Genomic DNA, 19,592 nt, shown 5'->3' on the forward strand with positions numbered 1-19,592 from the left:
AAACCAGAGTAAAAGTTTCTCCTGCAACCCGTTCCCTTTGGGCTATATGAACGAACGTCTTTAAACATGCTCATTTCTGAGAGGTAAGTGTGTGTGAAAGCCGAACTTCACCTTCCTTGTTGGGAAAACAAAGTTTCTTTTCCGTTGAAAACTCCACTCCATACATATATAAGGCGACGTACCAGATCCAACTCGGTTTTACAGTGAAAACTGCAGGAACTTCAAACCGGCACTAGGAAACACAGTGATAAACCAGAGTAAAAGTTTCTCATGCAAACTGTTCCCTTCATGCTAGGTGAACAAAAGACTCTCCACATGCTCAGTTCTGAGAGTTAAGTGTGTGTGAAAGCCGTCCTTCACCTAGCTTGTTGGAAACACAATGTTTCTTTTCAGTTTCAAATTCAACAACATTCATATAAGTGGGGAGGTACTAGCTCAAACTCGGTTTTACAGTGAAAACTGCAGGAAATTCTAACCGGCTCTAGGAAACACACTGAGAATCCAGAGTAAAAGTTTCAAATGCAACCCGTTCCCTTTGTGCTAGATGAATGAACGACTCTCCACATGCTCAGTTCTGAGAGATAATGCGTGTGAAAGCCGTCCTTCACCAACCTTGTTATGAACAAAAAGTTTCTTTTCCGTTGCAAACTCCACTCCATGCATATATAAGGGGAGGTACAAGCTCAAACTCGGTTTTACAGTGAAAACTGCAGGAACTTCAGACCGGCACTTGGAAACACAGTGAGAAACCAGAGTAAAAGTTTCTCCTGCTTCCCGTTCCCTTTGAGCAAGATGAACGAAATTCCCTCCACATGCTCATTTCGGAGAGATACGTGTGTGTGAAAGCCGTCCTTCACCTAGCTTGTTGGGAACACAAAGTTTCTTTTCATTTGCAAACTCCAATCCATACATATACATGAGGAGGTACCAGCTCCAACTCGGTTTTACACAGAAAACTGAAGGAATATCAAACCGGCACTAGGAAAAACAGTGAGAATATAGAGTAAGTTTCTCCTGCTTCCCGTTCCCTTTGAGCTAAATGATCGAACGTCTCTCCACATGGTCAGTTCTGAGGGATAAGTGTGTTTGAATGCCGTCCTTAACCTAGCTTGTTGGGAACACAAAGTTTATTTTCAGTTTCAAATTCCACAACATTCATATATGCGGGGAGGTACTAGCTCCAACTCGGTTTTACAGTGTAAACTGCAGGAACTTCAAACCGGCACTAGGAAACACAGTGATAATCCAGAGTAAAAGTTTTTCCTGCATCCTGTTCCTTTTGTGCTAGGTGAACCAACTTCTCTCCACATGCTCAGTTCTAAGAGATCAGTGTGTGTGAAAGCCGTCCTTCAATTATCTTATTGGGAACACAAAGGTTCTTTTCAGATTCAAACTCCATTATATTCATATATGTGGAGAGGTACTAGCTCCAACTAGGTTTTACAGTGTAAACTTCAGGAACTTGAAACCGGCACTAGGAAACACACTGAGAAACCAGAGTTAAAGTTTCTCCTGCAACTCATTCCATTTGTGCTACATGAACAAACGAATCTCCACATGCTCAGTTCTGAGAGATAAATGTGTGTGAAAGCCGTCCTTCACTTATCTTGTTGGGAACAAAAAGGTTCTTTTCATTTGCAAACTCCAATCCATACATATACATAAGGAGGTACCAGCTCCAACTCGGTTTTACAGTGAAAAATTTAGGAACTTCAAACCGGCACTAGGAAACACACTGAGAAACCAGTGTAAAGTTTCCCTACAACATGTTCCCATTGTGCTACATGAATGAACGTCTTTCCACATGCTAATTTCTGAGAGATAAGTGTGTGTGAATGCCGTTCTTCAAATTGCTTGATGGGAACACGAATTTTCTTTTCAGTAGCAAACTCCAATCCATACATATATATGGGGTGGTACAAGCTCCAACTCGGTTTTACAGTGAAAACTGTAGAAACTTCAAAACTCACTAGGAAACACACCAAGAAACCAGAGTAAAATTTTCTCCAGCAACCCATTCACTTTGTGCTTGATGAAAGAACGTCTTTCCACATGTTCAGTTCTGAGAGTTAAGTGTGAGTGAAGCCGTCCTTCACCTAGATTGTTGGGAACACAAAGTTACTTTTCAGTTGCAAACTCCACTCCAGACATTTATATGAGGAGGTAGCAGCTCCAACTCTGTTTTACAGTGAAAAATGTAGGAACTTCAAAACGGCACTAGGAAACTCACTGAGAAACCAGAGTAAAAGTTTCTCCTGCAACCCTTTCCCTTTGTGGTAGATGAACGAACGTCTTTCCACATGCTCGGTTCTGATAGATAATTGTGTATGAAAACGTCCTTCACCTAGCTTGTTGGAAACACAATGTTTCTTTTCAGTTTCAAATTCCACAATATTCATATATGCGGGGAGGTACTAGCTCCTACTCGGTTTTACAGTGAAAACTGCAGGAAATTCAAACCGGCCCTAGGAAACACACTGAGAAAACAGAATAAAAGTTTCACCTGCAACCCATTCCCTTTGTGCAAGATGAACAAACGACTCTCCTCATGCTAAGTTCTGAGAGATAAGTGTGTGTGAAAGCCGTCCTTCAATTAGCTTGTTGGGAACACAAAGTTTCTTTTCAGTTGCAACCTCCAATCCATAAATATACATGAGGAGGTAACAGCTCCAACCCGGTTTTACAGTGAAAACTGTAGGAATATCAAACCGGCACTAGGAAACACAGTGAGAATATAGAGTAAGTTTCTCCTGCTTCCCGTTCCCTTTGAGCTATATGATCGAACGTTTCTCCACATGGTCAGTTCTGAGAGATAAGTGAGTTTGAAAGCCGTCCTTCACCTAGCTTTTTGGGAAAACAAAGTTTATTTTCAGTTGCAAACACCACTCCAAACATATATATGGGGAGGTAATAGCTCCAACTCGGTTTTACAGTGAAAACTGCAGGAACTTCAAACCGGCTCTAGGAAACACACTGAGAAGCCAGAGTAAATGTTTCTCCTACAACCCGTTCCCTTTGAGCTACATGAACGAACTTCTTTCCAGATGCTCAGTTCTGAGAAATAATTGTGTGTGAAAGCCGTTCTTCACAATGCTTAATGGGAACACAAAGTTTGTTTTCAGTACCAAACTCCAATCCGTAGATATATATGGGGAGGCAAAAGCTCCAACTCGGTTTTACAGTGAAAACTGTAGGAACTTCAAAACGGCACTAGGAAACACACCAAGAAACCAGAGTAAAAGTTTCTCCAGCAACCCATTCCCTTTGTGCTTGTTGAACGAACGTCTCTCCACATACCCAGTTCTGAGAGTAAAGTGTGTGTGAAAGCTGTACTTCACCTAGCTTGTTGGGAACACAAAGTTTCTTTTCCGTTGCAAACTCCACTCCATACATATATAAGGGGAGGTACCAGATCCAACCCGGTTTTACAGTGAAAACTGCAGGAACTTCAAACCGGCACTAGGAAACACACTGAGAAACCAGAGTACAAGTTTATCCAGCAACCCATTCTTTTGTGCTTGATGAACGAACGTCTCACCACATGCTCAGTTCTGAGATATATTGTTTGTGAAAGCCGTCCTTCAACTAGCTTGTTGGGAATACAAAGTTTCTTTTCCGTTGCAAACTCCACTCCATACATATGTAAGGGAAGGTACCAGATCCAACTCGGTTTTACAGTGAAAACTGCAGGAACTTCAAACCGGCACAAGGAAAAACAGTGATAAACCAGAGTAAAAGTTTCTCCTGCATCCTGTTCCCTTTGTGCTAGGTGAACCAACTTCTCTCCACATGCTCAGTTTTAAGAGAACAGTGTGTGTGAAAGCAGTCCTTCACCTATCTTATTGGGAACACAAAGGTTCTTTTCAGTTTCAAACTCCATTACATTCATATATGTGGGGAGGTACTAGCTCCAACTCGGTTTTACAGTGAAAACTGCAGGAACATCAAACCGGCACTAGGAAACACACTGAGATACCAGAGTTAAAGTTTCTCCTACAACCCGTTCCCTTTGTGCTACATGAACGAACGTCTTTCCACATGCTCTGTTCTGAGAGATAAGTGTGTGTGAAAACCGTTCTTCATATTGCTTGATGGGAACACAAAGTTTGTTTTCATTACCAAACTCCAATCCATACATACATATGGGGAGGTAAAAGCTCCAACTCGGTTTTACAGTTAAAACTGCAGGAACTTCAAAACGGAACTAGGAAACAAACTGTGAAAGAAGAGTAAAAGTATCTCCTGCAACCCGATCCCCTTTTGCAAGATGATCGAACGAATCTCCTCATACTCAGTTCTGAAAGATAATTGTGTGTGAAAGCCGTACTTCACCTATCTTGTTGGAAACACAATGTTTCTTTTCAGTTTCAAATTCGACAACATTCATATATGTGGGGAGGTACTAGCTCCAACTCGGTTTTACAGTGAAAACTGCAGGAACTTCAAACCGGAACTAGGAAACACACTGAGAAACCAGAGTAACAGTTTCACCTGCAACACGTTCCCTTTTTGCAAAATGAACGAACGACTCTCCTCATGCTCAGTTCTGAGAGATAAGTGTGTGTGAAAGCCGTCCTTCAACTAGCTTGTTGGGAACACAAAGTTTCTTTTCATTTGCAAACTCCAATCCATACATATACATGAGGAGGTACCAGCTCCAACTCGGTTTTACAGTGAAAACTGTAGGAATATCAAACCGGCACTAGGAAACACAGTGAGAATATAGAGTAAGTTTCTCCTGCTTCCCGTTCCCTTTGAGCTAAATGATCGAACGTCTCTCCTCATGTTCAGTTCTGAGAGATAAGTGTGTTTGAAAGCCGCCCTTCACCTAGCTTGTTGAGAACACAAAGTTTATTTTCAGGTGCAAACTCCACTCCATACATATATATGGGGGGGTAATAGCTCCAACTCGGTTTTACAGTGAAAACTGCAGGAACTTCAAACCGGCAATAGGAAACACAGTGAGAAGCAGAGTAAAAGTTTCTCCGGCAAAGTGTTCCCTTGGTACTAGTGAACAAAAGACTCTCCACATGCTCAGTTATGAGAGATAAGTGTGTGTGAAAGCCGTCTTTCACCAAGCTCGTTTGGAACACAAAGTTTCTTTTCAGTTGCAAACTCCAATCCATACATATACATGAGGAGGTACCAGCTCCAAGTCGGTTTTACAGTGAAAAATGTAGGAATTTCAAACCGGCACTAGAAAAAACACACTGAGAAACCAGAGTAAATGTTTCCCCTACAACCCGTTCCCTTTGTGCTACATGAACGAACGTCTTTCCACCTGCTCAGTTCTGAGAGATAATTCTGTGTGAAAGCCGTTCTTCACCTTGCTTGTTGGGAACACAAAGTTTCTTTCAGTTGCAAACTCCACTCCATACATACATATGGGGAGGTAAAAGCTCCAACTCGGTTTTACAGTGAAAAAAGTAGGAACTTCAAAACGGCACTAGGAAACACACCGTGAAACCAGAGTAAAAGTTTCTCCAGCAACCCATTCCCTTTGTGCTTGATGAACGAACGTCTCTCCACATGCCTAGTTCTGAGAGTTAAGTGTGTGTGAAAGCCGTCTTTCACATAACATGTTGGGAATACAAAGTTTCTTTTCCTTTGCAAACTCCAATCCATACATATATTAGGGGAGGTAACAGATCCAACAAGTTTTTACAGTGAAAACTGCAGGAACTTCAAACCGGCACTAGGAAACACAGTGATAAACCAGAGTAAAAGTTTCTCCTACATCCTGTTCCCTTTGTGCTAGGTGAACAAACTTCTCTCCACATGCTCAGTTCTAAGAGATCAGTGTGCGTGAAAGCCGTCCTTCATCTACCTTATTGGGAACACAAAGTTGCTTTCCAGTTTATACTCCACTCCATTCATATATATGCGGAGGTACTAGCTCAACTCGGTTTAACAGTGAATACTGCAGAAACTTCAAAACGGCACTAGGAAACACACTGAGAAAACAGAGAAAAGATTATCCTGCAACCGGTTCCCTTTGTGCTAAATGAACGAACATCTCTCCACATGCTCAGTTCTGAGAGATAAGTGTGTGTGAAAGCTGTCCTTCATCTATGTTGTTGGGAACACAAAGTTTCTTTTCAGTTGCAAACTCCACTCAATAAATATATATGGGGAGGTTCTAGCCCCAACTCGGTTTTACAGTGAAAACTGCAGGAACTTCAAACAGGAACTAGGAAACAAACTGAGAAACCAGAGTAAAAGATTCCCCTGCAACCCGTTCCCTTTGTGCTAGATGAACCAACGAGTCTCCAAATGTTCAGATCTGAGAGATAACTGTGTGTGAAAGCCGTACTTCATCTAGCATGTTGGGAAAACAAAGATCCTTTTAATTTGCCAACTCCACTCCATACATATATATGTGGAGGTACTTGCTCCAACTCGGTTTTACAGTGAAAACTGCAGGAACTTCAACCCGGCACTAGGAAACACACTAAGATAACACAGTAATAGTTTCTCTTGCAAAACGTTCCCTTTGTGCTACACGTACGAACTTCTCTCCACATGCTCAGTTCTGAGAGATACGTGAGTGTGAAAGCCGTCCTTCACCTATCTTGTTGGGAACACAAAGTTTCTTTTCAGTTGCAAACTCCACTGCATAAATATATATGGGGAGGTACTAGCTCCAACTCGATTTTGCAGTGAAAACTGCAGGAAATTCAAACCGGAACTAGGAAAGAAACTGAGAATCCAGAGTAAAAGATTCCCCTGCAACCCGTTCCATTAGTGCTAGATGAACGAACGAGTCTCCAAATGATCTGTTCTGAGAGATAAGTGTGTGTGAAACCCGTCCTTCAACTAGCATTTTGGGAACACAAAGTTTCTTTTAAGTTGCCAACTCCCCTCCATACATATATATGGGGAGGTACAAGCTCCAACCCGGTTTTACAGTGAAAACTGCAGGAACTTCAACCCGGCACTAGGAAACACACTGAGAAAACAGAGTAATAGTTCCTCCTGCAACCCGTTCCCTTTGTGTTAAATGAACGAACTTATATCCTCATGCTCAGTTCTGAGAGATATGTGTGTGTGAAAGCTGTTCTTCATCTATCTTGTTGGGAACACAAAGTTTCTTTTCAGTTGCAAACTCCACTCCATAAATATATATGGGGAGGTACTAACTCCAACTCGGTTTTACAGTGAAAACTGCAGGAACTTCAAACCGGAACTAGGAAACAAACTGAGAAACCAGAGTAAAAGTTTCCCCTGCAACCCGTTCCCTTTGTGCAAGATGAACAAACGACTCTCCTCATGCTCAGTTCTGAGAGATAATTGTTTGTGAATGCCGTTCTTCACATCGCTTGATGGGAACACAAAGTTTCTTTTCAGTAGCAAACACCAATCCATACATATATATAGGGAGGTACCAGCCCCAACTCGCTTTTACAGTGAAAACTGTAGGAATATCATACCGGAACTAGGAAACACACTGAGAAACCAGAGTAAAAGTTTCACGTGCAACACGTTCCCTTTTTGCAAAATGAACGAACGACTCTCCTCATGCTCAGTTCTGAGAGATAAGTGTGTGTGAAAGCCGTCCTTCAACTAGCTTGTTGGGAACACAAAGTTTCTTTTCATTTGCAAACTCCAATCCATACATATACATGAGGAGGTACCAGCTCCAACTCGGTTTTACAGTGAAAACTGTAGGAATATCAAACCGGCACTAGGAAACACAGTGAGAATATAGAGTAAGTTTCTCCTGCTTCCCGTTCCCTTTGAGCTAAATGATCGAACGTCTCTCCTCATGGTCAGTTCTGAGAGATAAGTGTGTTTGAAAGCCGTCCTTCACCTATCTTTTTGAGAACACAAAGTTTATTTTCAGGTGCAAACTCCACTCCATACATATATATGGGGAGGTAATAGCTCCAACTCGGTTTTACAGTGAAAACTGCAGGAACTTCAAACCGGCAATAGGAAACACAGTGAGAAGCAGAGTAAAAGTTTCTCCGGCAAAGTGTTCCCTTGGTACTAGTGAACAAAAGACTCTCCACATGCTCAGTTATGAGAGATAAGTGTGTGTGAAAGCCGTCCTTCAACTAGCTTGTTGGGAACACAAAGTTTCTTTTCATTTGCAAACTCCAATCCATACATATACATGAGGAGGTACCAGCTCCAACTCGGTTTTACAGTGAAAACTGTAGGAATATCAAACCGGCACTAGGAAACACAGTGAGAATATAGAGTAAGTTTCTCCTGCTTCCCGTTCCCTTTGAGCTAAATGATCGAACGTCTCTCCTCATGGTCAGTTCTGAGAGATAAGTGTGTTTGAAAGCCGTCCTTCACCTATCTTGTTGAGAACACAAAGTTTATTTTCAGGTGCAAACTCCACTCCATACATATATATGGGGAGGTAATAGCTCCAACTCGGTTTTACAGTGAAAACTGCAGGAACTTCAAACCGGCACTAGGAAACACAGTGAGAAGCAGAGTAAAAGTTTCTCCGGCAAAGTGTTCCCTTGGTACTAGTGAACAAAAGACTCTCCACATGCTCAGTTATGAGAGATAAGTGTGTGTGAAAGCCGTCCTTCACCAAGCTCGTTTGGAAAACAAAGTTTCTTTTCAGTTGCAAACTCCAATCCATACATATAGATGAGGAGGTACCAGCTCCAAGTCGGTTTTACAGTGAAAAATGTAGGAATTTCAAACCGGCACTAGGAAACACAGTGATAAACCAGAGTAAAAGTTTCAACTACATCATGTTCCCTTTGTGCTAGGTGAACCAACTTCTCTCCACATGCTCAGTTCTAAGAGATCAGTGTGTGTGAAAGCCGACCTTCACCTATCTTATTGGGAACACAAAGTTTCTTTTAAGTTTCAAACTCCATTACATTCATATATATGGGGAGGTACTAGCTCCTACTCGGTTTTACAGTGAAAACTGCAGGAACATCAAACCGGCACTAGGAAACACACTGAGAAACCAGAGATACAGTTTCTCCTGCATCCCAATCCATTTGTGCTAGATGAACGAACGACTCTCCACATGCTCAGTTCTGAGAGTTAAGTGTGTGTGAAAGCCGTCCTTCACCTAGCTTGTTGGGAACACAAAGTTTCTTTTACGTTGCCAACTCCACTCCATACATATATATGGCGAGGTAGTAGCTCCAACTCGGTTTTACAGTGAAAACTGCAGGAACTTCAAACCGGCACTAGGAAACACAGTGAGAACTAGAGTAAAAGTTTCTCGTGCAAACTGTTATATTTGTGCTAGTGAACGAACGACTCTCCACATGCTCAGTTCTGAGAGATTAGTGTGTGTGAAAGCCGTTCTTCACATTGCTTGATGGGAACACAATGTTTCTTTTCAGTAGCAAATCCAATCCATACATATATAAGGGGAGGTACAAGCTCCAACTCGGTTTTACAGTGAAAACTGTAGGAACTTCAAAACGGCACTAGGAAACACACCGAGAAACCAGAGTAAAAGTTTCTCCAGCAAACCATTCCCTTTGTGCTTGATGAACGAACGTCTCTCCACATGCCCAGTTCTGAAAGTTAAGTGTGTGTGAAAGCCGTCCTTCACCTAGCTTGTTGGGAACACAAAGTTTCTTTTCCGTTGCAAACCCCACTCCATACATATATACGGGGAGGTACCAGATCCAACTCTGTTTTACAGTGAAAACTGCAGGAATTTCAAACCGGCACGAGGAAACACACTGAGAAACCAGAGTAAAACTTTCTCCTGCAACCTGTTCCCTTTGTGCTAGGTGAACAAACTTCTTTCCACATGCTCAGTTCTAAGAGATCAGTGTGTGTGAAAGACGTCCTTCATCTATCTTATTGGGAACACAAAGTTGCTTTCCAGTTTATACTCCACTCCATTCATATATATGGGGAGGTACTAGCTCAACTCGGTTTAACAGTGAATACTGCAGAAACTTCAAAACGGCACTAGGAAACACACTGAGAAAACAGAGAAAAGATTATCCTGCAACCGGTTCCCTTTGTGCTAAATGAACGAACATCTCTCCACATGCTCAGTTCTGAGAGATAAGTGTGTGTGAAAGCTGTCCTTCATCTATGTTGTTGGGAACACAAAGTTTCTTTTCAGTTGCAAACTCCACTCAATAAATATATATGGGGAGGTTCTAGCCCCAACTCGGTTTTACAGAGAAAACTGCAGGAACTTCAAACCGGAACTAGGAAACAAACTGAGAAACCAGAGTAAAAGATTCCCCTGCAACCCGTTCCCTTTGTGCTAGATGAACCAACGAGTCTCCAAATGCTCAGATCTGAGAGATAACTGTGTGTGAAAGCCGTACTTCATCTAGCATGTTGGGAAAACAAAGATCCTTTTAAGTTGCCAACTCCACTCCATACATATATATGTGGAGGTACTTGCTCCAACTCGGTTTTACAGTGAAAACTGCAGGAACTTCAACCCGGCACTAGGAAACACACTAAGATAACACAGTAATAGTTTCTCTTGCAAAAAGTTCCCTTTGTGGTAAACGAACGAACTTCTCTCCACATGCTCAGTTCTGAGATATACGTGTGTTTGAAAGCCGTCCTTCATCTATCTTGTTGGGAACACAAAGTTTCTTTTCAGTTGCAAACTCCACTCAATAAATATATATGGGGAGGTACTAGCCCCAACTCGGTTTTACAGTGAAAACTGCAGGAACTTCAAACCAGAACTAGGAAACAAACTTAGAAAACAGAGAAAAAGTTTCTCCTGCAACCCGTTCCCTTTGTGCAAAATGAACGAACAACTCTACTCATGCTAAGTTCTGAGAGAAAAGTGTGTATGTAAGCAGTCCTTCACATAGCTTGTTGGGAACTCAAACTTTCTTTTCACTTGCAAACTCCACTCCATACATATATATGGGGAGGTACTAGCTCCAACTCGATTTTACAGTGAAAACTGCAGGAACTTCAAACCGGCACTAAGAAACACAGTGAGATTCCAGTGTAATAGATTCTCCTGCTTCCCGTTCCCTTTGAGCTAGATGAACGAAATTCTCTCCACATGCTCAGTTCTGAGAGATACGTGTGTGTGAAAGCCATACTTCACATATCTTATTGGGAACACAAAGATTCTTTTCAGTTGCAAACTCCACTCCATACATATATATGGGGAGGTACTAGCCCCAACTCGGTTTTACAGTGAAAACTGCAGGAACTTCAAACCGGAACTAGGAAACAAACTGAGAAACCAGAGATAAAGTTTCTCCTGAAACCCGTTCACTTTGTGCAAGATGAACAAAAGACTCATCTCATGCTAAGTTCTGAGAGATAAGTGTATGTGAACGCAGTACTTCACCTTGCTTGTTGGGAACACAAAGTTTCTTTTCACTTGCAAACTCCACTCCATACATATATATGGGGAGGTACTAGCTCCAACTCGGTTTTACAGTGAAAACTGCAGGAACTTCAAACCGGCACTAGGAAACACAGTGAGAAAATTGAGTAAATGTTTCTCATGCTTAGTGTTCCCTTTGTGTTAAATGAATGAACGTCTCTCCACATGCTCAGTTCTCAGAGATAAGTTTGTGTTAAAGCCGTCCTTCAACTAGATTGTTGGGAACACAAAGTTTCTTTTCATTTGCATACTCCACTGCATACATATATATGGGGAAGTACTAGCTCCAACACGGTTTTACAGTGAAAACTGCAGGAAATTAAAAACGGCACTGGGAAACAAGTGAGAATTTAGAGTAATAGTTTCCCTTGCTTCCCGTTCCAGTTGAGCTAAATGATAGTACGTCTCACCACATGCTCAGTTCTGAGAGATAAGTGTGTGTGAAGCCATCCTTTACCTAGCTTGTTGGGAACACAAAGTTTTTTTTCAGTTGCAAACTCCACTCCATACATATATATGGGGAGGTAATAGCTCCAACTCGGTTTTACAGTGAAAACTGCAGGAACTTCAAACTGGCATTAGGAAACACAGTGAGAACCAGAGTAAAAGTTTCTCCTGCAAACTGTTCCCTTTGTGCTAGTGAACGAACGACTCTCCACATGCTCAGTTCTGAGAGATAAGTGTGTGTGAAAGCCGTCTTTCAACTATCTTGTTGGGAACACTAAGTTTCTTTTCAGTTTCAAACACCGTTACATTCATATATGTGGGGAGGTACTAGCTCCAACTCGGTTTTACAGTGAAAACTGCAGGAACATCAAACCGGCACTAGGAAACACACTGAGAAGACAGAGTTTAAGTTTCTCCTGCAACCCATTCCATTTGTGCTAGATGAACGAACGACTCTCCACATGCTCAGGTCTGAGAGATAAGTGTGTGTGAAAGGAGTAATTCACCTAGCTTTTTGGGAACACATAGTTTCATTTCAGTTGGAAACGCCACTCCATACATATATATGGGGAGATCCTAGCTCCAACTCGGTTTTACAGGGATAACTGTAGGAAGTTAAACCGGCACTAGGAAACACACTGAGAAACCAGTAAAAGTTTCAACAGCAACCCATTCTGTTTGTGCTAGATTAACGAACGACTCTCCACATGCTCATTTCTGAGAGATAAGTGTGTGTGATTGCCGTCCTTCACTTATCTTGTTGGAAACACAATGTTACTTTTACGTTGCAAACGGCACTCCATACATATATAAGGGGAGGCACTAGCTCCAACTCGGTTTTACAGTGAAAAATGCAGGAACTTCAAACCGGCACTAGGAAACACAGTGAGAAACCAGAGTAATAGTTTCTCCTGCTTCCCGTTCCTTTTGAGCTAGATGAACGAACTTCTCTCCACATGCTCAGTTCTGAGAGATACGTGAGTGTGAAAGCCGTCCTTCACCTATCTTGTTGGGAACACAAAGTTTCTTTTCAGTTGCAAACTCCACTGCATAAATATATATGGGGAGGTACTAGCTCCAACTCGATTTTGCAGTGAAAACTGCAGGAAATTCAAACCGGAACTAGGAAAGAATCTGAGAATCCAGAGTAAAAGATTCCCCTGCAACCCGTTCCATTTGTGCTAGATGAACGAACGAGTCTCCAAATGATCTGTTCTGAGAGATAAGTGTGTGTGAAACCCGTCCTTCAACTAGCATTTTGGGAACACAAAGTTTCTTTTAAGTTGCCAACTCCCCTCCATACATATATATGGGGAGGTACAAGCTCCAACCCGGTTTTACAGTGAAAACTGCAGGAACTTCAACCCGGCACTAGGAAACACACTGAGAAAACAGAGTAATAGTTCCTCCTGCAACCCGTTCCCTTTGTGTTAAATGAACGAACTTATATCCTCATGCTCAGTTCTGAGAGATATGTGTGTGTGAAAGCTGTTCTTCATCTATCTTGTTGGGAACACAAAGTTTCTTTTCAGTTGCAAACTCCACTCCATAAATATATATGGGGAGGTACTAACTCCAACTCGGTTTTACAGTGAAAAATGCAGGAACTTCAAACTGGAACTAGGAAACAAACTGAGAAACCAGAGTAAAAGTTTCCCCTGCAACCCGTTCCCTTTGTGCAAGATGAACAAACGACTTTCCTCATGCTCAGTTCTGAGAGATAATTGTTTGTGAATGCGGTTCTTCACATCGCTTGATGGGAACACAAAGTTTCTTTTCAGTAGCAAACTCCAATCCATACATATATATGGGGAGGTACCAGCTCCAACTCGCTTTTACAGTGAAAACTGTAGGAATATCATACCGGCACTAGGAAACACAGTGAGAATATAGAGTAAGTTTCTCCTGCATCCCGTTCCCTTTGAGCTAAATGATCGAACGTCTCTCCTCATGGTCAGTTCTGAGAGATAAGTGTGTTTGAAAGCCATCCTTCACCTAGCTTGTTGAGAACACAAAGTTTATTTTCAGGTGCAAACTCCACTCCATACATATATATGGGGAGGTAATAGCTCCAACTCGGTTTTACAGTGAAAACTGCAGGAACTTCAAACCGGCACTAGGAAACACAGTGAGAAGCAGAGTAAAAGTTTCTCCGGCAAAGTGTTCCCTTGGTACTAGTGAACAAAAGACTCTCCACATGCTCAGTTATGAGAGATAAGTGTGTGTGAAAGCCGTCCTACACCAAGCTCGTTTGGAACACAAAGTTTCTTTTCAGTTGCAAACTCCAATCCATACATATACATGAGGAGGTACCAGCTCCAAGTCGGTTTTACAGTGAAAAATGTAGGAATTTCAAACCGGCACTAGGAAACACACTGAGAAACAAGAGTAAATGTTTCTCCTACAACCCGTTCCCTTTGTGCTACATGAACGAACGTCTTTCCACCTGCTCAGTTCTGAGAGATAATTCTGTGTGAAAGCCGTTCTTCACCTTGCTTGTTGGGAACACAAAGTTTCTTTCAGTTGCAAACTCCACTCCATACATACATATGGGGAGGTACAAGCTCCAACTCGGTTTTACAGTGAAAAAAGTAGGAACTTCAAAACGGCACTAGGAAACACACCGTGAAACCAGAGTAAATGTTTCTCCAGCAACCCATTCCCTTTGTGCTTGATGAACGAACTTCTCTCCACATGTCCAGTTCTGAGAGTAAAGAGTGTGTGAAAGCCGTCCTTCACATAGCTTGTTGGGAACACAAAGTTTCTTTTCCTTTGCAAACTCCAATCCATACATATATTAGGGGAGGTACCAGATCCAACAAGTTTTTACAGTGAAAACTGCAGGAACTTCAAACCGGCACTAGGAAACACAGTGATAAAACAGAGTAAAAGTTTCTCCTACATCCTGTTCCTTTTGTGCTAGGTGAACCAACATCTCTCCACATGCTCAGTTCTAAGAGATCAGTGTGTGTGAAAGCCGTCCTTCACCTACCTTATTGGGAACACAAAGTTTCTTTTAAGTTTCAAACTTCATTACATTCATATATGTGGGGAGGTACTAGCTCCAACTCGGTTTTACAGTGAAAACTGCAGGAACATCAAACCGGCAATAGGAAACACACTGAGAAACCAGAGTTAAAATTTCTCCTGCAACCCATTCCATTTGTGCTAGATGAACGAACGACTCTCCACATGCTCAGTTCTGAGAGTTAAGTGTGTGTGAAAGCCGTCCTTCACCTAGCTTGTTGGGAACACAAAGTTTCTTTTACGTTGCCAACTCCACTCCATACATATATATGGCGAGGTAGTAGCTCCAACTCGGTTTTACAGTGAAAACTGTAGGAACTTCAAAATGGCACTAGGAAACACACCGAGAAACCAGAGTAAAAGTTTCTCCAGCAAACCATTCCCTTTGTGCTTGATGAACGAACGTCTCTCCACATGCCCAGTTCTGAAATTTAAGTGTGTGTGAAAGCCGTCCTTCACCTAGCTTGTTGGGAACTCAAAGTTTCTTTTCCGTTGCAAACCCCACTCCATACATATATACGGGGACGTACCAGATCCAACTCTGTTTTACAGTGAAAACTGCAGGAATTTCAAACCGGCACGAGGAAACACACTGAGAAACCAGGGTAAAACTTACTCCTGCAACCTGTTCCCTTTGTGCTAGGTGAAAAAACTTCTTTCCACATGCTCAGTTCTAAGAGATCAGTGTGTGTGAAAGCCGTCCTTCATCTACCTTATTGGGAACACAAAGTTGCTTTCCAGTTTATACTCCACTCCATTCATATATATGGGGAGGTACTAGCTCAACTCGGTTTAACAGTGAATACTGCAGAAACTTCAAAACGGCACTAGGAAACACACTGAGAAAACAGAGAAAAGATTATCCTGCAACCGGTTCCCTTTGTGCTAAATGAACGAACATCTCTCCACATGCTCAGTTCTGAGAGATAAGTGTGTGTGAAAGCTGTCCTTCATCTATGTTGTTGGGAACACAAAGTTTCTTTTCAGTTGCAAACTCCACTCAATAAATATATATGGGGAGGTTCTAGCCCCAACTCGGTTTTACAGTGAAAACTGCAGGAACTTCAAACCGGAATTAGGAAACAAACTGAGAAACCAGAGTAAAAGATTCCCCTGCAACCCGTTCCCTTTGTGCTAGATGAACCAACGAGTCTCCAAATGCTCAGATCTGAGAGATAACTGTGTGTGAAAGCCGTACTTCATTTAACATGTTGGGAAAACAAAGATCCTTTTAATTTGCCAACTCCACTCCATACATATATATGTGGAGGTACTTGCTCCAACTCGGTTTTACAGTGAAAACTGCAGGAACTTCAACCCGGCACTAGGAAACACACTAAGATAACACAGTAATAGTTTCTCTTGCAAAACGTTCCCTTTGTGCTAAACGAACGAACTTCTCTCCACATGCTCAGTTCTGAGATATACGTGTGTTTGAAAGCCGTCCTTCATCTATCTTGTTGGGAACACAAAGTTTCTTTTCAGTTGCAAACTCCACTCAATAAATATATATGGGGAGGTACTAGCCCCAACTCGGTTTTACAGTGAAAACTGCAGGAACTTCAAACCGGAACTAGGAAACAAACTGAGAAACCAGAGATAAAGTTTCTCCTGAAACCCGTTCACATTGTGCAAGATGAACAAAAGACTCTCCTCATGCTAAGTTCTGAGAGATAAGTGTATGTGAACGCAGTACTTCACCTTGCTTGTTGGGAACACAAAGTTTCTTTTCACTTGCAAACTCCACTCCATACATATATATGGGGAGGTACTAGCTCCAACTCGGTTTTACAGTGAAAACTGCAGGAACTTCAAACCGGCACTAGAAAACACAGTGAGAAAATTGAGTAAATGTTTCTCATGCTTAGTGTTCCCTTTGAGCTAAATGAATGAACGTCTCTCCACATGCTCAGTTCTCAGAGATAAGTTTGTGTTAAAGCCGTCCTTCAACTAGATTGTTGGGAACACAAAGTTTCTTTTCATTTGCATACTCCACTCCATACATATATATGGGGAAGTACTAGCTCCAACACGGTTTTACTGTGAAAACAGCAGGAAATTCAAAAAGGCACTAGGAAACACACTGAGAAACCAGAGTAAAAGTTTCTCCTACAAACCGTTCCCTTTGTGCTAGATGAACGAACGTCTCTCCACATGCTCAGTTCTGACAGATACGTGTGTGTGAAAGCCGTCCTTCACCTAGCTTGTTGGGAACACAAAGTTTCTTAACAGTTGCAAACACAACTCCATACATATATATGGGGAGGTACTAGCTTCAACTCGGTTTTACAGTGAAAACTGCAGGAAATTCAAACCGGCACAAGGAAACACAGTGAGACACCAGAGTAAAAGTTTCTCCTGCTTCCTGTTCAATTTGAGCTAGATGAACGAACTTCACTCTCCATGCTCAATTCTGAGATATACGTGTGTGTGAAAGCCGACCTTCACCTATCTTGTTGGGAACACAAATTTTCTTTTCAGTTGCAAACACCACTCCATAAATATATATGGGGAGGTATTAGCTCTAACTCGGTTTTACAGTGAAAACTGCAGGAAATTCAAAACGGCACTGGGAAACAAGTGAGAATTTAGAGTAATAGTTTCCCTTGTTTCCCGTTCCAGTTGAGCTAAATGATAGTACGTCTCACCACATGCTCAGTTCTGATAGATAAGTGTGTGTGAAGCCATCCTTTACCTAGCTTGTTGGGAACACAAAGTTTTTTTTCAGTTGCAAACTCCACTCCATACATATATATGGGGAGGTAATAGCTCCAACTCGGTTTTACAGTGAAAACTGCAGGAACTTCAAACTGGCACTAGGAAACACAGTGAGAACCAGAGTAAAAGTTTCTCCTGCAAACTGTTCCCTTTGTGCTAGTGAACGAACGACTCTCCACATGCTCAGTTCTGAGAGATAAGTGTGTGTGAAAGCCGTCTTTCACCTATCTTGTTGGGAACACTAAGTTTCTTTTCAGTTTCAAACACCGTTACATTCATATATGTGGGGAGGTACTAGCTCCAACTCGGTTTTACAGTGAAAACTGCAGGAACATCAAACCGGCACTAGGAAACACACTGAGAAGACAGAGTTTAAGTTTCTCCTGCAACCCATTCCATTTGTGCTAGATTAACGAACGACTCTCCACATGCTCATTTCTGAGAGATAAGTGTGTGTGATTGCCGTCCTTCACTTATCTTGTTGGGAACACAATGTTACTTTTACGTTGCAAACGGCACTCCATACATATATAAGGGGAGGCACTAGCTCCAACACGGTTTTACAGTGAAAAATGCAGGAACTTCAAACCGGCACTAGGAAACACAGTGAGAAACCAGAGTAATAGTTTCTCCTGCTTCCCGTTCCTTTTGAGCTAGATGAACGAACTTCTCTCCACATGCTCAGTTCTGAGAGATACGTGAGTGTGAAAGCCGTCCTTCACCTATCTTGTTGGGAACACAAAGTTTCTTTTCAGTTGCAAACTCCACTGCATAAATATATATGGGGAGGTACTAGCTCCAACTCGATTTTGCAGTGAAAACTGCAGGAAATTCAAACCGGAACTAGGAAAGAATCTGAGAATCCAGAGTAACAGATTCCCCTGCAACCCGTTCCATTTGTGTTAGATGAACGAACGAGTCTCCAAATGCTCTGTTCTGAGAGATAAGTGTGTGTGAAACCCGTCCTTCAACTAGCATTTTGGGAACACAAAGTTTCTTTTAAGTTGCCAACTCCACTCCATACATATATATGGGGAGGTACAAGCTCCAACCCGGTTTTACAGTGAAAACTGCAGGAACTTCAACCCGGCACTAGGAAACACACTGAGAAAACAGAGTAATAGTTCCTCCTGCAACCCGTTCCCTTTGTGTTAAATGAACGAACTTATATCCTCATGCTCAGTTCTGAGAGATATGTGTGTGTGAAAGCCGTTCTTCATCTATCTTGTTGGGAACACAAAGTTTCTTTTCAGTTGCAAACTCCACTCCATAAATATATATGGGGAGGTACTAACTCCAACTCGGTTTTACAGTGAAAACTGCAGGAACTTCAAACCGGAACTAGGAAACAAACTGAGAAACCAGAGTAAAAGTTTCCCCTGCAACCCGTTCCCTTTGTGCAAGATGAACAAACGACTCTCCTCATGCTCAGTTCTGAGAGATAATTGTTTGTGAATGCCGTTCTTCACATCACTTGATGGGAACACAAAGTTTGTTTTCAGTAGCAAACTCCAATCCATACATATATATGGGGAGGTACCAGCTCCAACTCGCTTTTACAGTGAAAACTATAGGAATATCATACCGGCACTAGGAAACACAGTGAGAATATAGAGTAAGTTTCTCCTGCATCCCGTTGCCTTTGAGCTAAATGATCGAACGTCTCTCCTCATGGTCAGTTCTGAGAGATAAGTGTGTTTGAAAGCCGTCCTTCACCTAGCTTGTTGAGAACACATAGTTTATTTTCAGGTGCAAACTCCACTCCATACATATATATGGGGAGGTAATAGCTCCAACTCGGTTTTACAGTGAAAACTGCAGGAACTTCAAACCGGCACTAGGAAACACAGTGAGAAGCAGAGTAAAAGTTTCTCCGGCAAAGTGTTCCCTTGGTACTAGTGAACAAAAGACTCTCCACATGCTCAGTTATGAGAGATAAGTGTGTGTGAAAGCCGTCCTACACCAAGCTCGTTTGGAACACAAAGTTTCTTTTCAGTTGCAAACTCCAATCCATACATATACATGAGGAGGTACCAGCTCCAAGTCGGTTTTACAGTGAAAAATGTAGGAATTTCAA

The sequence above is a fragment of the Camelus bactrianus genome, chromosome 24 (assembly GCF_048773025.1).
Source record: "Camelus bactrianus isolate YW-2024 breed Bactrian camel chromosome 24, ASM4877302v1, whole genome shotgun sequence".
Classification (NCBI taxonomy): Eukaryota; Metazoa; Chordata; class Mammalia; order Artiodactyla; family Camelidae; genus Camelus; species Camelus bactrianus.